General features: G+C 39.7%; 1 protein-coding gene and 3 long non-coding RNA genes across 5 annotated transcripts in view; 2 read left to right on the top strand and 2 right to left on the bottom strand.

The window, feature by feature from the left end:
• Positions 1 to 21,195, bottom strand: part of LOC145442840 (glutathione synthetase-like) — a 350,056-nt gene that overhangs the window by 166,249 nt on the left and 162,612 nt on the right. The window lies entirely within an intron of this gene.
• LOC145443535 (uncharacterized) lies at positions 41 to 1,114 on the top strand. The gene is made up of 2 exons (XR_013916455.1): positions 41 to 366; positions 660 to 1,114. It is a non-coding gene; the product is annotated as an uncharacterized LOC145443535 (long non-coding RNA).
• Positions 1,033 to 2,704, bottom strand: LOC145443536 (uncharacterized). The gene is made up of 2 exons (XR_013916456.1): positions 1,913 to 2,704; positions 1,033 to 1,294 (listed from the first exon to the last, which is right to left on the bottom strand). It is a non-coding gene; the product is annotated as an uncharacterized LOC145443536 (long non-coding RNA).
• On the top strand, positions 18,512 to 20,464 carry LOC145442975 (uncharacterized). Its single transcript, XR_013916229.1, has 2 exons — positions 18,512 to 19,373; positions 19,587 to 20,464. It is a non-coding gene; the product is annotated as an uncharacterized LOC145442975 (long non-coding RNA).

Genomic DNA, 21,195 nt, shown 5'->3' with positions numbered 1-21,195 from the left:
TTTCAAATATGAAAAACTTGCCACATCATGCAATAAACACGAGTTAAAGGTCAACTGCATCTTCATAGACAACTTTGCGGAATCATGTTCAGAATTTTTTTTCATACCGAAATGGCCGACTTTCCGTATTTCAAACTAATCGGAAATTGCCGTAATTTGGACCGAAAGTCCCAATATTGGTATGTTTACAGAAAAAGCGGAATGTTCATTGTGACGTCATGTAGTTGACATCTCTTCTGGCGGCTGCAGATGTATGCTATAGGGTTGGCGGTCTTGCAGTAGCAGGGCGCTTATTTTAGTTAGTTATGGCGGAGGTTTCGCTTGTAATGGATTCACCAGGCGAGTCCGAGTACTCAGATGTCGAATGTAAGTATGCTTTTTCCTCTCACTTACGAAAGTAATGTTGAAACGAGGACACGTTTCAAGTGTTGATGTGCTCGATCCCATATCAGTGGAACTTCTTGCTGCTCCGAAAACGAGGGGTCGTTTGAGTATGATTATTGATGACTAACCTAAGGATGTTAGTGATATATAGTATGATCAGCCTAGCGTGTTCAGCTTAAGCCGCTTGTCTAGACCAAATGAAATACACCGGTATGTGTAATTTGGTGGAGAACCTCCTTCCAGTTATTAATCTTGCATGGTATTATCAATTACAGTTGAGAGGATGGAGGTTGCCAACTTATGCAAACTATCAGGGGAGAGTGCTGCAAACAGGTCCCTCGAGCAACGAATGAATTATTAGTGCATCACAGCATTTCAATCAAGCGTATGTATTGGAGATTGTCTCGCTATAGATATCAACAGGAATATTGTCATATAATTATAACATCCAGTTTGATGCATGAGCGAATGAGTCTCATTCACATGAAATGTTGAGTCGGGTGCCAAATAATTACCCGTCAGTAACACAACAATTACGCTTTTCAGGAAGCTGAGAAAAACTGTACACGGAAATTTTGTTTGCTGGCCACTGGGATTCTGCAACAAAAGCCAACGAAAAATCCTGTCTGCGCATCCGATCAAATCCAGTACTTTCAAAGGATTTCAATTTTACAATGCTTCGTGAAGGAATAGTTGTATTGAAAATAATAAATGCAACATAACCAATCCATCAACAGTACTACTGTGTCAGGGAGAGAAATATAGAGTTTTGTGTCCAGCAATAGCTTCTTTCAACTAATTTTGACGATGCCGTTTGTCGAATGAGGATGAATCATCATAATAGACTTGGTCGACTCGGCCGTTTCTGGTCTTGCTTTAATGAATGCGTCAACTTCATCATTGCAGGAATCTAGAGCAGGAGTAAAAATATCACTGAGTTTTATAACAAAGTCGAATCGAAGGCAGTAGGCCTATACCAAATGCTGTTCGGAAGTATCATAATAATGAAGGATTGCCAACTGCATCCTACCTAACTTTACGACTATTATGATGATAGTGATAAGTTTTCATCTTTTACTGAGCGGTCAATATTGATAGGTTCAGTCACAGATATCTGACACTCCTCATTCAATAACTAAAGTAACTAATATGATTACATGACCGCACATGTACCGTACACAAAAAGAAGTGTATTTTCAAAAGTAATAGCAACTCTTCCATTAATAGGAAGTCAGCGATATATAACCATTATACATCATGAAGTCAGCAGGTTATGAACTCCCTTTATAGTAACTAATGCATTTATAGATCTTTTTTCTTAATTGATTTTCAAGTGTTTTTATTTCAGACTACGTACACTCCTACTTACAAGTTTTTCAAGGCATACATATTTCAGTTATTTGCACATGCACGTGAGTGTAAACAATAATAATACTTCGATGACTACCATACCACAGTCAATACTACTATAAGCGGTTAGTTATACACTTTTACAAAACTATAGCTGACACAGTACATTTTCACTTACCGATTTCGGACACTTTGTATAGCTTTAGAAGTGCGTTCCTCTGACATTACCACAATTACACTGGTGCGCGGAAATAAAGTATGAGCGGCCGGGTTGGAATCCCGGTACCTTCAGCGTAATATCTTTGGTGTGCCAAGACGGTTCTCAGCGTCACACCTGTGTGTAATCAGTAGAATCTTTGGTGTACACGAGACGCCGATTCCATATTGGATGAGCGGCACTAGTGCACTACTGCAGTACGTCGGCAAGAGTTGCCCGTGTTCAGTAGTCAGTTTTCTTGCGTGTTGCGTATCTCGGATACTTCATTGAAGCAAGATACTTGTTAGTGATTCGCATTTGAAAATGACTCTGCCTTTGGTTGTCTATAAGTCCGCACTTTTGCTCTTAATGGCGTCCGGTCGCCTGTCGGTATATGGATGGGTTTTCGCAGCGATGTCAATGCATTGTAGGTACGGCATATTGCGTATTGGACCAACCATACGCGACATAACATCTGACTCTATGAATTATCTCCTTCACATCTTTCATGATCCCACTCAAAGACCCAAATCCACAGCAAATCTAAGCAATAATCCCACCTAACAGCCTACAGAAATAACAAGGACTTTTGTTGTGTCAACTACTTGACGTCATTTCACGGCTGGGTGATTTCGTTTCCGTTTTCCGGAATTTCGATTTGTAATTCAAATTACTTGAAAACTATCTGGTAATTTCAATTTTCATTATTTTATTCATATTCCTAACCACATAATGTACGAAATAAGGTGAAGTCATTTTGAAGATGCAGTTGACCTTTAATATAAAAATTCGTATGCACTAGATCCAACTCAAGCTGTCACTTTTCAACATATTTATAAATAAAGCTCATTATTGCTCAATAATAGCAGTGCTGTTACAGTATTTTGAACTAAATTCGGAGATTTGTTACGGTAGCGTGTGTAAATACAGTATAGATCCATAAGGTTTGACTGACTACATCCATAAGGTTTGACTGACTACAAAGTGTTTGAAGGCGTCCAAATTCAGATTTCTGGACATTTCAAGATGAGATAAATGCAACATCTAATATAGGATTCCTTGCTGAGCCTTCGTAAGAATTTTGGTGCTTTACGTCTGTACGTGACAGGTAGTTTCCAGTTGGTTGCTGGAACATTGTTAAAATCCTTAAAAATCGATCTCAATTTGTTAACTTTCCTGTTGGAAAGCTGGCCGCAGTGGCGGAAGCGTTTTCAGTGTGATATTTTTACATTGCACATGCTATTGAAAATTTATACTTCCTGCAATATAGCAGCACGAGTCCAGTTCTCAGCATGTCAGATCACCGCTATCGGCAGTTCATATAAATGCTTTTAACAACTACTTACATACTTTGGTAATTTTCTAATCGAACAATTTCTACTTATTTCGGCAGTTTTATATCAGGCTACCGATGGACGAAATCTATCTTACGTCAATCTATCTGTCACGTTACACACTGATAACTAAAACAGTTGGTTCGTGGTACAGAACTTGAAGATCGCTTCCAATACAACATCCGTTGTAGTAAAATATTTATTCAACTCGAAGACTTTTCGGGTGCCTCTTTTCAAGAATTAACGGCACACTGAAGGGATTTAAACAGAATGAAAAGCAAAACCAGAAAGGCGAAGTATGACGCAACAATCAGAAATTACATACCATGAAGTCTGCAATGTAACAATGGCAACAATAACGAACTTGAAGTGTAATAGTAACATAGCAATTTGAAACTAAACAATAACAAACACGAATTAGAACGCACTTATGGGAAATTTGTAAGTTATACAGAAAAATCTTTTTGTCTACATAAAATTGAATCAACAACAATCATCCAATTGATCAAGCCTAAGGCTTTCAAATGAAACAAGGATCTGCCTCGCGCAATGACAGTAAACATTTGGTCATTATAGTTTTGAGCACAAGAAGGGTTCTCACTTGAATGTTGGCCAATTGCCGAAGCGTAAGCTTGGTAATCTTCGTAACAGTCGGTTTTGGCGGCTAATTTGCATTGTCGTGCGAACTCCGTACGGTCATTTGCGCAAGTTTTTGAGCGAATTAATTTGGGAATGTGTTGCGGTATCCGTTCCAACAATCTTTGTGATGTACGTCCCACATACCTACTATCACAGTGGCACTTAAATTCGTAGACGACGTTACTTGCATTTAAAGCAGGAAGTATACATCCTTTCGGAAGTTTGGCAGAAGTGCTTTGGTTGTATACACCACATGCGCATTTACACTATAACAACGGTGCACCGCCGATTTGATCAACTTTTCAAACCGATTGGACACATTGCCTAGCCAAGGTAGATGTAAAAATGCCGGGCATTTTTCTGGTCCATAATTGGGGAACGTTTTAACACTCTTGCGAAGAAGCATTTCAATACATGCTCAGGATAGCCATTTTTGAGAGGATATAGAATGGATCTCATCCAAATCACGTGGCAATTTTTCTGGCGAACAGATGCGCGCAAGGCCCGTTGAACCAGAGTTGATATTAGGCTGAGTTTTCGCCGCTTCGGGCAGAAAGAATCCTAACGGATATAATGGCCAGTGAACGTCGGCTTCCTATACACTGACGTCAAAAACAATTTTCCAGATCTCTCAACTAAAACGTCTAAAAATGGAAGAGCTGTATCAGTTTCTTTCTCCACAGTAAATTGTAGAGCTGGGTGGAGACAATTCAATTTTTTAAAACACATATTACAATCTCGTTCATTATTGAAGGCAACAAAGGTGTCATCGACATATCAATAATAAAGGAGAGGTTTTGGGACGTTTTCAAACATTTTCTTTTCATGGTACCCCACAAATATATCTGCCAAACTAGGGCCCAAAGGAGAACACTATGGCAATACCATCGATTTGCATAAACATCACGTCGTTGAAGCTAAATTCAACACAGCTTGTAGCAGTTCGCAACAATTCCAGAAATATTTCACGTGGTACTATAGGAGGTTCAAGGGAGCTACCATAAAGCTCATCTGCACAAGTTTCCGACAGTGGCACATTGGTAAAAAGACTTTTCACATCGAATGAGCTAAGAAATACTTTGGACGAATTTAATTCAGCGCACTTCAATTCTTCCACAAATGTGAAAGAGTCACGAAAAAAATGGGGCGTATATAAGGATCGAACTGGTTCAATGACGGTGTTAAACCATTTGGCCAAATTATGTTGCGCTGATCCACACATTGACAGTATGGGACGCAAGGGCACGCCATGTTTATATGTTTTCGGTAAACCATACATACGCGGCCGCTGCGAACCCGAAGGACGTAAAGACTCGTACAGATTGACAGGCAGGAGTCCATCCTTTTTCAATTTGAGAAGGCGACGTTGCAGCTTCATTTCGAGCTTTCGTGTGTTGTCGTTAGTATCAGCTGGGTCAAGGTTGATGAACTTGGACGAATCCTTCAGGTATCATTCAGGTATCATTATGCATGTGCGTGCATTGTGCAACAATGTCTGCGCTTGGGGGTAGATTTTCAATAACAGGAAAGTGACAAGTAGCTAATACATCATTCAAGTTGATGACTGTGCTTTACCCGATTCCTTTAATGGATATGGGCACAAATTTAGGCTGGCAGGGAAGGATGGCAGCCGTATTCATCAAAAAAGTCTGCGGTTCGCCACTGATAACCAATTGGTTTAGGAGAATGAAAGTACACAGGCAGTTGGTAGCCTCAGAAATAAGGAATACACATGTGATAAAACTGGTAGAAGCTACCAGACAGGTGATTATCACCAAAGGCGTGGACAGATGTACCGGACAACTTATCTCGGCAATTGCAGGAGATAGAGCCGTAACTGTGTTGTTACTGGCAACAACAATCAATTTAGGATGTAATGAACAATTATAAGCGTCATGTAATAAAGTGCTTTGAGCACAGCCACATCCATGAATTTTGCAATGACATGTGGATGGGAAATAACTGTGATCATGATCACAGAATAAACAACTACGGCGTGACAGACTCCCTTCTACGAGTCCATGAAGTTGCTGAACTTGCATTTTTTGGTAGTCTTCAAAGTTGAAGAGATGATGAAGATCTTGACACAGGATACATGATGAACGTAGCTCCTTTTCAGCGACATATCGATGCACCGAGCTTGAATCCATAGATGCAGTATTCACCTCTATTGCAGTTTTGCGCGGATTCTTTGAGTACTTCTTGTGCAGTACGCTTAGATCAACATCTTCGGGTTCAAGTGAACAATAAAATTCATTGTTGACCGGACCAAATGGTGACCGAGTCAATGCTGTTTTCTTCTTGACAAATTCAACGAAATCGTTGGAATTTGGACTGACACTGGCTTCATCCTGGTGACTTACAGGAGATGAAGGTGTAATAACAGGGTATTGAGCAGACTGTAGCAACTCACTATTGTTAGTGGTAACAGTTGCAGAGTTCATAGAACTATCAATGGACATTTCACAAGTGTGAAAGCCTCGATTAAATTTGGTTGCATCAGCCGGCCCATTATGGGTGGCTGAGTAGTGAATATCAGAGGAAATTTTTTGTGGCACAGCCGGCCGATTATAGGCTTCTGAGTAACGGCAACTGAATGGCAAATCTGGTTGCACAGCCGGCCCATTACAGGGGACTGAGAATCGGTAATCGGATGAAATAACTGGTTTCACAGCCGACCCATTACGGGGGGCTGAGAATTGGATGTCTTGTCTGATAACAAACATTCTTCAACACACGGAGTAGGGAAAGTTGCGGAAGTTTGACATTGCGTGGGAATGGCCGGAGTATTGAGAAAGTCTTCTGTGACTGGTTTATCATTAATAGCATTGCCAACTGGCAGTCCTTCGTTGTGGGTGTCATTACTATCCAAGCTGCAGAACCTTTGTTACTGGTCAAAGAAGCTAATGATCCAAATTGTGACGAAACAATTGCTTTATACCGTTCAAGTTTTGACTGAGCACTGAAAATTTTCCATTCCAAGCTTTTCAAACTGTCTTTCTCATGCGTCCACAATGTCTGTAAGTCGTCATATGACGTACTTACACTTTCAGAGAGAGAGAATCTTTATTCGTATACATTACATATCAATATTCGTATACATTACATATCAACATAACACTACAAAAATGTTACAGTGAAATGCGACATGCAAGGTAGACGGGAGGCTCGATATGACAAAGTCTTCAGAGCCGAGCCACCCGAGACAGGAGCAATTTTCACAGTCGATAACTAATGAAAAAAAAAATTAAAATAAACTAACGAACGAAAAGGAAAATAAGACACAGTATCATGGACCAATTTGAAATACAACGCAAATACAATTTAGCGGTAGTTAGAGATAAGAGATTGAAAACATTGTTTTTTAAAAGCACAAGAGTCTAAATTGCGGAGATTAGGTGGCAGCTTATTCCAAACATTGACACCAATAAAACTGATTGAATTTTGCACTTGACTGGTAGAGTGGTGTTGCACAGACAGAGACAAGTTAGAAGAAAATCTGGTATGATGTTGGTGGGTATCTACAGGTATCTTGAACAGATTATCAAAATATAGTGGCAGTTCACCCTGATGATAGCTATGCATGAATTTCATTACCTCAAATTTGAAAATGTCTTCCACTTTAAATATTCTAACGCTACGATACATGCTATTACAATTCTCATATCTAGATTTCCGACAGAGAATTCGTATGGCTCGATTTTGCAAGACTTGCAATTTCTGCAGATGATTTTTCGCAGCAGGTCCCCAAACTAGGATCCCATAAATGAGATAGCAGTGAATTAAGGCATAGTAGACTGATCTGAGACTTTGATGAGGAATTAAATTTTTAAGGCGATAGAGAGCCCCGACACCACGCGAGATTTTAGTTATTATATTGTTGATATGATCAGACCATCCGAGTTTATCATCAATGATAATGCCAAGATATTTAACAGTTTTATGTGTATCAAGATGTGCGTTATTTACTATAATTCTACTGCGATTCACTTGTGTATGAAATACGAGAGTTTTGGTTTTGGAGGCATTGAGCTGAAGTTGGTTAGATGCCATCCATTTTGACACTGTCGATAGCTTAGTGTTAATGTTGTCAAATGCATCAGATAAATTTTTACCGGGTATAACTAGGCTGGTGTCGTCAGCAAACAGTGTGATGTCATTGTCAAATAAATGACCAATATCATTGATGTAAATTATGAACAGCAGGGGCCCGAGAACGGATCCCTGAGGTACACCAGTCTGTATGGGTAGTAATTGTGAACGCGTTGTTCCAATTGTTTCCTGTTTTTTAAGTAAGATTCGAAATACATTTTTGCAAGTCCACGTATACCATAGAATTCAAGTTTGTCTACTAGTTTGGAATGATTGACACAGTCGAATGCCTTTTTCAGATCTAAAAACACGCCAGTGGCAACATTTTTAGAGTCAATGAGCTCACATATCCTCGAGGTAACTTGTAATATAGCTTGAGAGGTTGTGTGGTTATTTCTAAAACCATATTGATTTGAGTTTAAGAGATTCATTTTATTGAGATAACTGTTAAGTCTCTCAAATAATATTTTCTCAAGCAGAGTGGCAAACGGTGACAATATCGAAATGGGTCGATAGTTGCTTGCGTTGGTTTTGTCTCCACATTTAAATACAGGTATCACACGTGCAATCTTCAAGTAATCAGGAAATATCCCTGAAGAAAATGAGAAATTGAATAATTTAGCTAGGTGAATTCCTATGTGTTTGACAATAATGACAGGTAGTTGGTCGTGACCTTGAGCTTTATTGTTTTTCAGTGTAGATAGAACACTTATGACTTCATTTGGTGACGTTGGTTGAAGATAGAATGATGAACTTGGGCGTTTTCCAAAAATATGATGGTGATCGCCATCATCATTCGAGCAACATTCCGAGAGTTTTGTGCCGATGGTAGAAAAGAAACTATTAAAGATCTCGGTCTGACTGATCGAGACCATTTGATCAGAAACAAAATCTTTTATTTTGTTAGGTGCCTGGGATTTGGATTTTCTGTTGATAATACGATTTACGGATCTCCATGTTTCACGTGGATTATTTTGATGTTTAGAAAAGTGTTTCTTAAAATATAGTTCCTTTGCTTTCGTTTTGATTTGAGAGAGTAAGTTGGCATATTTTTTGAATTGCAATTGTCTAGATTCTGACCATTTATTTTTCAGTGACCTGTAGAGTCTGTTTCTGTGCTTAATGGATACCAGTATGCCAAGAGATAACCAAGGTTTATTTGATAATCTTTGTTGACGCTTTGATAGAGTTTTTAAAGGTGCATGTTTGTTTACAATACAAGAGATTTCTTTCATGAAGTAATCAAATGTTTCATTAAAGTTGTTATCATGGAGGATCACAGCATCGGCTTTATCTGCCAAGCAGTCAAGGTCATTGTAGAAGGAGGTCAGGTCAATTTTGTGCAGATTTCTGCGCATGTACTTTGGTCTCAAGCGTTTAAGACGAGATCCAAATTGACATAATATTGGATAGTGATCACTCAAGTTACATTCCACAACAAAAGGGGATATTGATTGATCAGCAATATTTGTATAGGTATGATCCAAGAGTGTTTTAGATGTTCTTGTGACTCTTGTCGGATGGGTTATAATTTGAGCAGTGCCGTGACTTGATATCATGTCTAGATATTCTCTGACCATGGTGGATGCATCTAATAGGTTGATGTTGAAGTCACCGGTGATAATGAATTTTTTATCTTTACTGTTCAATAATTCTAGGGTCGAGGAAAATTGTTCCATGAAATTGGAAACATTATCCCTTGGGTGTCTATAGATTGATCCAACAATAACGGAGTCTGGGAAGGTTGGCATACCAGAAATTTCAATCCATAACTGTTCACATTGACAGCCTTTAATTTCAAATTCTTGATTCTCTTGGTAAGTTATGTCATCATGTATATACAAACCCACTCCACCAGCATTGGGTTTGGTTGGGCTATGAATAAAACAATAGACATCAATATTTATGTTACTAATTGGGTCACTCTGAAGTCAGGTCTCAGAGACTGCAAGTAATGTAACTGGGATATCCAGTGAGCATAGAAATTCATGAAGCTTGTCGAAGTTTTTCTGCAAAGATACAATGTTTACATGACCAATAGCAAAATGGTTGGTCTTGGGTATTTGAATAGAATCAGCTGTAAAATCAATACATTTACATGCATTTAGGTTGTTAAGCTCTACTTGTTTAGTTGATAATTTGTTACTATCAGTGATCTCTGCAGGGGAAGTAGTGGTTTGGCACAATGTTTCATAAGAATGACCAAGAGCAAGATTACTGTTTAGGCAAACATTACAATAATGCTGTATGGCAGCAGCACTAAACAGCAGCAGTAATAAGTTTACGGAATGTGCCATCAGCAATATTCTTTGTATATAGACACAGGTCATGAAATGACGAAATTCTTTCCAATATTGATTCGGCATAGACGCTGCGCTCGGTTATCTTTTCTTTGATACCGGTAGTGTAACGGTGTCGCTACTAGTTCTTTATACTCTGGCTGTGAACTAATTTACACTTGAAGACAGATACCGTAACAGTTGTATTATCGACAGTAGGAAGCATATGTACCACACAGCACGGACACAAAACATAATATTCCAGAAGGTTGCGGTTATCTCCCGCGAGCGCATTGTCTACAGGCGTGACGTCATTGGTCGCCATAGATGGCGCCCCGTCACATATACCCCCCTCCAAATTTTTTCGAATGGTACATGAGAAAATATCTACCTCAAAACAAAAAGCAACGACACACTAAAAATACTTCGGCATAAAAGCCAAAAAGCAACGAACATACAAATGTTGAAAATATGTCACGTTATGTAGTCTTGCAGACGACCAGGTCTGTTGATCTGTCGGCCAGCACGAGTGATGGTTGGCGTCGTATCGTCAGCAGCAGCATCTGATGTAGAGGGCGATGATTCTCGCCTCTCCAGAAGATAAGGCCTGATATAATCAGCATGTGAAAGTCTGCACTGCCCATTGTCCAAGTTCTCGATTCGGTACAGGTATGGCGATTTCACTTCAATGACCTTGAATGGTCCAACCCACCCATTGGACAACTTCTTCACCAAGGGTTTATAGAAGAACCAGACTAAATCGCCGACACAATATGGGGCTGGTTTAACGGAAATTTCAAAGTTGCACTCCTGTTTCTCAGCAGATCTCGACAGCTGCTGTCTTGCAAACGTAAAGGCGTCAGATGTTGTTGATTCGACCCATTGTACATATTCATGATAAAACTCGAACGACAGTTCGTTAGATGGTTTTCCAAACATCAAGTCTGTGGGAAGGGAAATTTCTCTCCCAAACATTAGTCGGTTGGGCGTGTACCCAGTACTCTCATGAACCGCGGATCTGTATGCCATCAACAGATAAGGGATATAATCCTCCCAATCAGATAAGGGATATAACCCTCCCAATCATAGTGATTTCCATTCCCCACAAACGTTTTTATCATTTTTTGCAAAGTTCCATTAAATTTCTCGACCAGACCATCACTACGTGGATGGTAAGATGTTGTTCGAGTCTTGTCAATTTCGAACAATTTCATGAGATGACGAAACAGTTCAGATTCAAATGCGGATCCACGATCAGAATGAATGGTGAATGGAACACCATATCTTGTGAAAAATTGATTGACCAGCGCCTCCGCGGTAGTTACAGCTTTAACATCTTTGACAGGGTATGCTTCCACAAATTTACTAAAACAGTCCGTAACACATAATATATACTCATTGCCGTTCTCAGACAATGGTAATGGTCCAATGTGATCAATGCCCACTCTGTCCATGATTTCTGCACATGGCATTTTGCGCAAGTAGGCCTGATGTTGTCGTAATGGCGTTTTTGCAGCAAAGCACGGTTTTCATAATCTGGTCCAATCAGCAATTTGTCGATGCATATTAGGCCAGTAAAATCTTGATCGATTTTTTTTTGTAAGTTTTCTCCTTGCCAAGATGGCCGCCCGTTCTTGATTCATGAAGTAACCGATAGATATCCTTACGCAAGCTTGATGGCATCACAATTTGAAAGAGCTCAACATTGCCCGGTTTTGTGACAAAAATTTTCGGTGCAAGACGCCATCCAAAACTCGCAAGACATCCCATTGCATACATAGGGTGCGGACATCCCTTGGATATGCGAAGTTCGCTGCTCTTCTTCGTCTTCATATCTGCCATACTCACTCGTCTTCATATCTGCCATACTCACCAAAGACTGTAACAAACGGTACAAAAGACTGTAACAAACGGTACGAGGGTATCTCAAAGGCTTGACCTCCGTCGAACCCCTGAGCCTGAACGGAGAGAGAAACCTGGCTTCGATATCGTGTTGGTAAAGAAATTTTCATCGAGCTAACGACATTTAATGAAGCTAGACAGAGTAGAGAGATTCCAGTAAAAAATGTGAACAACTTTACACCAACACAAAACAGAAAAATTACAATAAAGTCGGTAAAAAATCATGAGCACAAAGGCGAGGGAAATCTGGCTTCGATTTCCTGTCGGTAAAGCAGTTTTTTTCGAGCTAATCATGGTAACGAAATTTAATAAAGCTAGACAGAATAGAGAGATCCCAGTAAAAAACGTGAAGAACTTTACAGCAACACAAATTTGAAAATTACAATAAAGTCGATAAAAATATAAATCATGAGCTCAAAGGCAAGGGAAACCTGGCTTCGATTTCCTGCCTGTACAGAAATTTATATCGAGCTAATCATGGTAACGAATTTTAATAAAGCTAGACGGAATAGAGAAATTTCGGTAAAGAGTGGAAAGAAGTTTAGAGCAACACAAAACAGAAAATGTAATAATAAAGTCGGTAAAAATATAAATCACGAGCTCAAATGCAAGGGTAACCTGGCTTCGATTTCCTGTCGGTACAGAAATTTATATCGAGCTAATCATGGTAACGAATTTTAATAAAGCTAGACGGAATAGAAATTGCAGTAAAGAGTGTAAAGGACTTTATAGCAACACAAAAGACTTTACAGCAACACAAAATTGAAAAATTACAATGAAGTAGGTAAAAATAGTGAAACAGTAAAAATATAAATCAAGAGCACAAAGGAAGCAGCGATTCGAATGATTTCCCAAGCCGGCGGTGGATATTGATGTGGAACGGTGTAACTGCGATGTAATTGCCAGAGATGTGCATGTGCACAGATTTGGATTTGACAGAATCGGATGAAATGATTTGGGTTGAATTTGGATCGGATATACAGGGTTGAATTTGGATCGGATATACAATTAAAAGTATTTATTCCGCTGATTTCGGGTAACTACAGATTGGATTTCGAGACTGACATTCGCCTCATACGAAGAATTTGTCAGCACTGTGCTTAGATACCAGATAGTTATTACGTCCTACGCCTGATATGGCAAGAAAATGATAAACTCAGAAAATTTCAAACAACACACTGAAGTACGGAGAGATAACTTACACTGCACCCACGGCGGCCACTGATTTCTGAGCTCGTCAAAAAGAGAGAGATTTTACCATTGTCCACACCAGGGCTACTTGAATCGTTAACCAAGGTCCGAATGCAAACCTTTTCAGTGTTGAATCCAGACCTTATCTGTCTTGGTATTCACGTACTGGTCGTATAATACGAAATACACTACCTTTGATTTGCAAAAACAGCACAAAAATGCCATTTCTTCCGCTAGCTGTGACCAGCAGAATGACAAATGCGTTTAGCTTATTGCTTTCGCTAATACCGCTTCACATTATTTTATATATACAGCAACACCGTATAACATTTGCATGATTGTTAATCATTTTATGAGAGTTATGACTGGCCAAATCGAATTTTAAACATTTACTGTTTGCTCAAAACAGTTGATTTCCTCTGCATTAGACTATCCCACTCGCAGACATTGACCTGACCAATAGTACGTAAACTTGTACATCTAACACGATATTTTCAACTCTGCACGGTAGTGGTCTACAACTTTTTTTGGCTTGGTGACCCTTAAAGTTGTGACGAACTCTTTTGATCCAATTTCCCTGTTTCTCAGTGAAGGGAATCAATAGTCAAGTGGACAGACATACATATATATATATGAACATGAGCAAACTAAATTGAAAACAGAACTGTATTATGAATAACTTATGAACAAAAACCTCTTTGACCTTCCACTTGACCAAATGTCTATCAGGATGCAAGTCAGTAAGCTGTTGGGAACACGATGTCATGCGTTATTTGAGTGTACTATAACTATAGGGTCTGTCAGGACGAATTTCCATTTTGATTACTATTATTCAGGCAAGCTATATGATATTATCAGTCATATAAAGAATGTTATTCCAAGTTCATGGGATATGCTCTGCCAAAATTCAGAGCTCAGGTAGATGAACAGTGTGAGAGAGGAGATAATATTGTTGGTTGAGTTATATGAAACGGAGATGTTGCTCGTATCTCAAGTATTTCCTGAACTATTTCAAGGTAATTCACAGTATTTGTGGTTGAAAACTGGCAGAATCGAATTAGAACACAAGAACACATTCAAGGAGGTCAATCGCGGCATGGTAATTTGATGATCAGATGGTCTTATACGGAGGTAATTGGACTGACGCAAGCATACATTGGACAGTGACAAAGACTTTGGGGTCTAAATGGTTGGTTTTATGGAAAATTGAACAGCATGAATCTATAGCATAACTTGTAACAGGTAGACGAGGCTTGTTAAAACACATTGATAGCCCTATTGAAGGAGGAAAAGGCCAGCTTCTCTCACGTGAATGCCGAACTTACCATGGCAAAATAATGAGGGAGGGTGGAGGCAGGCTTTTCTTCTAAACCAGTGGTTCCCAACGTGGGCGATAACGCTCCCCAGGGGGCGATTTGTCGGTCCCCAGGGGGCGATTTATCGGTCCAGGGGGGCGAAAATAGCCAAGGGGGCGATAGGGGGCGAAAACGGACGAAGGGGGCGATGGCGCGTTGAAATGGCTACATTGGCGTCCATGACGGTAACTGCCACACCCAAGCCCCCAATTGAGATGGGGGGCCCGAACTCTAAGGGGGCCCACAATTTGTCGTGAATTAACATTAATTATAGAGCATTATTTTGAAAATTTAGGTCACTTTTTCAAAAAAATTTCGCGCTGCGCGCCATTTCGTGGTCGCATTTTTCTTGCTTATTGGATACCCTTCCTCCAAGAAATAATACGCATGAGGTATCGAAATGGGCATCTCGGCGTCAGCCATTATCACACCATGACGCACCAAGACATATGAAGTTTCAGGCCATGTAACAAGCGACTCCGAGAAGTGTGACGGAACGAGAAAACCTTGGCGGAAAAGGACTGCCTTTATGCTGACCAACTTCGATATATACGGTATACGATATGCATATATATTCAATTGTCCATAGGCACCTAAATGGCTGGCTCCAAATGTTCCTGTCCTGTCCAATCAGAACCCCACAAAAATATGCCATCTCGCAGAGAAAAATTAATTGCCATAGTGCTGAAATACCAATTTGAAATCGTGGGCGTCTTTTAGTTTAGTACGTATGGCCGATTTGAATATCTTTAGACATAGCAGACAGGCCACGAAATGTCATTACGTAGCGAAGTCATTATACCCACGGGCCCTACATTTTCCAAGACACGTCGCTCAGCTGCACCGGTAAATCTGAATACATGAGCAGAGAGAGGATGAAAAATTGACAGCAATATTTATGCAATTCCCCATCATATTGATCGATTTAATCATGAATAATAGAAATTTTCGCGATTCGCTGGCTATAACTAAACAATTTGTGCTGAGAAGTAGCAGTAAAGAGGTATCGGGAGAGTTGGGTCTGAGGGGTGCAGAAGTTTGATTTATCGCCCTATAGAGGGGGTCAAGACCAACGTATTGGGGGGGGGGGCTGACGAAGTGTTGTTACGGTCCTTTGGCAATCAAGTCGGTGAAATCCCCTTTTTTGTCAGTCAACTCACCAAAATTTAGCTGGAAAAGTTCAATTTATAGGTCGACCCAAAAAGTTGCCCTTTTTTTCTTAGTCAACTCGCCGGTGATTTCAGTTTGTATGCCCATTTTTCTGTTCCCAATATTTGGGGGGCGATGATCGGTGTGGAGTTTGAAAAGGGGGCGATGAGTCGAAAAAGGTTGGGAACCACTGCTCTATGCAGTGTTCCCTAGCCTTTTTCGAGTTTGCATGGGATCAGCCTTTTCCCAAGTTTGCGTGAGCTCTCTTACGAACTGTTTCAATTTCTGGCCGCCAGCTTCCTCCATGGCAAATCGGCGACAGAGTACACAGTACCCTCCGTCCTGGGACGGACTATGAGCTAACCATTTAAATGTCTCGAGCCAACTTCGTTGAAATTTAAGCCTGACGACTTTCTTTTTTACACGACGCTCTTGAGTGGGAAAATTGAAATATCGGTTTGGTCTCCAATGATTGGTTAAGTAATTAAACTTGGTTTGCGCCTCAACGTTATGACAGCGCTGGTAACCGGCAAATGGCGATGTCAAATTCAAAACGCGAGTGACTGAATTGCTGTGAGGAGCACGGTCTTTCGTCCTGATCGAAATCGACTCGCATTTGACCCGGAGACGAACTGCATTCGGGGATGACGACTATCTAATTGACAGATTGCTCACTGCTATCTTCCGACGAGGATTTGAAATACAACGTAATCGATCTCTGTCCACTTTTCTTCATATTTCACATTCGGAACAGATATCGCAGGCCTCAACTATCGCGTGTGCACTTCGCACGTACATTTACTCGTATGAGACAATGCCGCTCGAGTTCAATTCATTAGCGATGGTGACGTCAAAATCCATATTGATTGTTTCCCCGCTTATACCAGTGGTCGGGAACCTTTTTTGTCCGAAGAGCCATATTGGCCCTATTTTTTCCATCTCAACTCCCAAAGAGCCATACATGCCATTCAACTGTTACGTCACAATTGAAAATTCGTGATGTCATCATAGCACTTATTCGAAGTCACTACATGAGATTCCTCGTGTGCGCCATATTTTCTCTGTAAAAACTGGTATTTATTGCTCGAAAATAAAGCTCGAGACGAAGGGTAAGCCACTGACGGGCCAAGCCTCACCATTTATAACACAATCCATCGTAAGTAGCTCAGAATTTGTTAAAACTGATGACATTAATCGAATGCGACTGTCACACTGATTCTGAAAATCTTAATACTTATAGACTTCTCAATTCTCAAAGTATTCGGTGGTAACAGAACGTTGCGCTACACGCCTACATTTATTCAAGAACGTGAATAGCTATGGCGTTGTTTGTAATTCGATTTTGTAATTGTGAATGTCACATCTACAACAGTTCATTCCGCGCCGTAGATCAGGAAGACAATGAGTATTTTAAAACTGCGTTTTGAATGGGCGTCGCCATGTATGCTATGCTCTTTGATTAATCAACGTATCGCTCAATTAAAGATTTCGAGTCGGGTTCGTAGAATTCGCGACAGCAACTTAAATTTGATGATTTTGAAAAGAGGGAGTCCGAGCCCCTAAACCTGAAGAGGGCATTGTCTTTACCTCTTGAAGACATGTTTGTTTATCCTGCCACGAGAATAATTATTCTGGTCGTGATGAAAATTTACCAACAAGTCGCCGCAATATTGATCAATTCAGTTCAAAAATATATATTTGGCAAAGAGCCATATCTTATACCCAAAAGAGCCATATATGGCTCGCGAGCCATAGGTTCCCGACCACTGGCTTATACTAATCATGAGGATCCACCAGCGTATGGGAGGGGTATGCGACGGATGCGGCTGCATCCCCAAATGTTTGGAATTTTATGCAAATTGATTATTTTAGTTTCACTATAACTTCAAAAGATTACTCTAATCTGCTTCCTTACTATATTACATTAGCATTCACAGAAAATTGTACAATATAAGTGGAGTAGGTATACATTTATAGTAACAGAACTCAATGACTCTTCGTATGCCCTTTATCGAGTTATACGCCAACGGCACCATGACAAGCGTATGAGCCGAGCATCAAAATTTCTATTATGACCATATCCGCTATGTAATGGATGGACATTGGGCAATCTTCCCCCAGATTAGCTTGGAACTCGCATAGTTGGCTTTCCCAGATCTTCAGAAATGGTTTCCACATATTTATGATCTTGGTTTCTGCATATTATGACCGTATCACTGTCCGCTATGTCATCGATCGAGATAGGCCAATCTTCTGTCAAATTAGCCTGGAACGCGCATAGTTGGCCTTTCCTCTCTTTAGAAATGTTTTCCACATATTCATGATCCTGGTTTCTGCATACCGGATATTATGACCGTATCACTGTCATCGCTATGTCATCGATGGACATTGGGCAATCTTCTGTCAAATTAGCTTGGAACATGCATGGTTGGCCTTTCCTCTCCTTAGCATTGTTTTCTACATCTTTATGATCCTGGTTTCAGCATATTATGACCGTATCACTGTCCGCTATGTCACCGAACTGATGGACATTCGGCAATCCTCTATCAGATTAGCCCGGAACTCGAATGGATGGCGTTCCCCTCTTCAGACATCTTTTCCACTTAGGATGGCGTTTCCCTCTTCAGACACCTTTTCCACTTAGATCATATTATGGCCGTATCAAAGTCCGCTATGTCATCGATGGACCATCTGCACCAAATTCTCCATCTTCTTATGGCCGTAAAGTCAATATTTTCCGCTTTTTCTTCTATGGCATAAGATATGCATATTTCTAATTCATACAAACTGTTATGAGATAATAATGATTGACACCAGACTTGCAATCTTGAATAGAATCAATTCTAGATTTGGTCAGCCCCACGTAGTAATAGAAAACGTTACCGGTACGGTACGTGTACCTGCATTTTTCTTTGAAACAATTACTGTACCTACATTTTCTTGCAAAGCAATAAGTTTAAAAACGTAAAGGAATTTTACTTCATGGATTTACTAAGTATGCAGCTTTTAGGTTGCTAAATTTCTTATTGCTCATCAAAGATTTTTGGTCATCGCCAAAAATAACACGACAACCTGAACGTAGTAGACTCGTCATTTGTGGTCACTGGGTTGGAACAAAACATTTGAGGTCATAGGTGAACCAACATATTCAGTCTATCAATCCGGATATGAGATGAACACGACTGATAGACAGATAATGGTCGCATAAAACAAGGGATAATTTCTGCATATAGTAAAAATGATATCATATCGTTAAATCATATATTGGAAAAAGCAATCAAATATCACAGGCATTATTATTGCAGCTATGGTTCATCGCACACTAATGCAGCAGAATATATGTTTGGTTTGTTGGCTCCTGCCACTTTAGTCATGCCGAATTGCAATGAAAAATGTCATTGTGTTTTGTGTAAGCTGATCCTGAGGGTGTGTTGGTTGAGGGAGAATAAGATGTGTCGCGATGTCGGGAATTTGTTGGATTCGAAATTTATACAGAAATCAGGTGAGCTGCATATTTCTTTTAATTGGATTTTGCATGAAATTATGTTCGCTTTGATGATAAGCAGTATCCAAACTAGTTCTTGTAGTTTTCGTCTATCAGGTATACAGTTATTGTCTACCATGTAAATGGAGATCAGTTGCTTGCTAACTTGAGAAATAGCAAAAAAAAAGTGTAACTACTAAAAAGTCAGTAAAGTTTTTGAATTTTACCCAGGTAATCCAATGGATAAGCATCAAAAGAGAAAGTTTTCGGACATCAACCGACATGCAAAAACTGCCGCCAATCCCTATCTGCATGCTGCATCCTACAAAGAAGAGAATATAAAGTCTGCTAACTGTTCAATTGAATTTAGTGCTGAAGATCAGCTTGAACGAAGAAAGTTAACATTTACGGCCAATTAGAATGGAACATTCATAGCCGTCAGTACTGATGATACCAATTGGCAGTGCACAAGCCCATGGAAACTCCTGCTCACGATATAACTACTGTTGCAGCGATTGTTGTGCAAGTGTCTCTTTCTTCAGTCAGTGCCAGAAACATGTGTGATAGCAAATCTTGAAACAATTACTATCAAATATTGATCTGGCAATGAGCAATGATTTCAAAAGATCTGCTGGCGACAACATTGAGCCTCATCGACAAATTTTACAATACTACAATCCAAAGAAATAGCCCATGGCAATGAGAAACAAGAGATTTCAATCCAGCTCCTCAAAACGAAATCTCAAGTCTTCAAAACTCATCTCTGGTTAACTTGTAACAAAAATGACAAGACTATGAAATGCTGTCTATGCCTGAAATTCAACAAATCAAATGATGGATTCAAGTATTCACAATGGAGAATGCCTAATAAATTTGTTAATCATGCAAAGTGCAAGACTCATCTTACAGCGATGGAAAAATTCTTGACCACAGTTCTGAAAGTGCACTTTCGAAGTTGAAAAGACTAAAAACATATCTCAGATAGACTATGGGTCAGGCACGACTTACCAATATGGCGTTATTTTACCTATCGTCAATATTGAGCACATCATTGATGTAGGCCTATTTGGTATGCATCATGGCAGAGACAAATACTTTTTCTGAATTGGTGATACTGACTGCTCATAAATATCCGAGCCTTGAAATAATTTCGGATTTCGCTTCAGTGATGGGTTATCTTTGCTTTGACTGTATTGCAGTTTGTCCTAAATATGGGTAAAGTTCTTCCCAGTGCGTCATTTACACTATTAGGTGCTTTATAACTACTTTTGTCGCTCACCGTCTATTTGGGCAAAAAATATTTCGCATCCCCAAAAGTTTTTCCTCCCATACACCTATGTGAGGATCAGAAGATGTATTGCGGGCTTGAACATTTTGATGCGTGAAAAAGGTTTATACGATACCGTGTTCATTTCAGAGATGAGCATGGATTAGGATTAGGTTTTGAAAAAACAGGATTTGTGAAATTTTGTTGGATTTGGATTAGACATTTTTTTCAGAACGGATTAGGATTTGGATTGGATTTACCTATTTTCTGGGAGATTGAAATGTCGTGTGGCGAATGGCGACAAACTTTATTCAGATCAGTTATTCATGTACTTATTATTCATGTACTTAGATGGCTACTAAGTTATCTTGAATCTAGTGAATCGTTGGTTGTGAAAGAAAATTTTCGAATCCCTCCATTGCATAAATTAGTATTTTTTCTGAATTTCCAGTTGGAATCGGATTGGACATGGACTTGAATATGAAAAAGTTATGGATTAGGATTTGGATTGGAAGGTTCGGATTTGGATTGGATTAGGACATAGAAATTTCAAATCCGCTCATCTCTGGTTCA

This window comes from Botryllus schlosseri, chromosome 7 (genome assembly GCF_051294905.1).
Source record: "Botryllus schlosseri isolate E-star chromosome 7, Bs_hap1, whole genome shotgun sequence".
NCBI classification, from domain to species: domain Eukaryota; kingdom Metazoa; phylum Chordata; class Ascidiacea; order Stolidobranchia; family Styelidae; genus Botryllus; species Botryllus schlosseri.
This window is presented reverse-complemented; position numbering and strand designations above follow the sequence as displayed.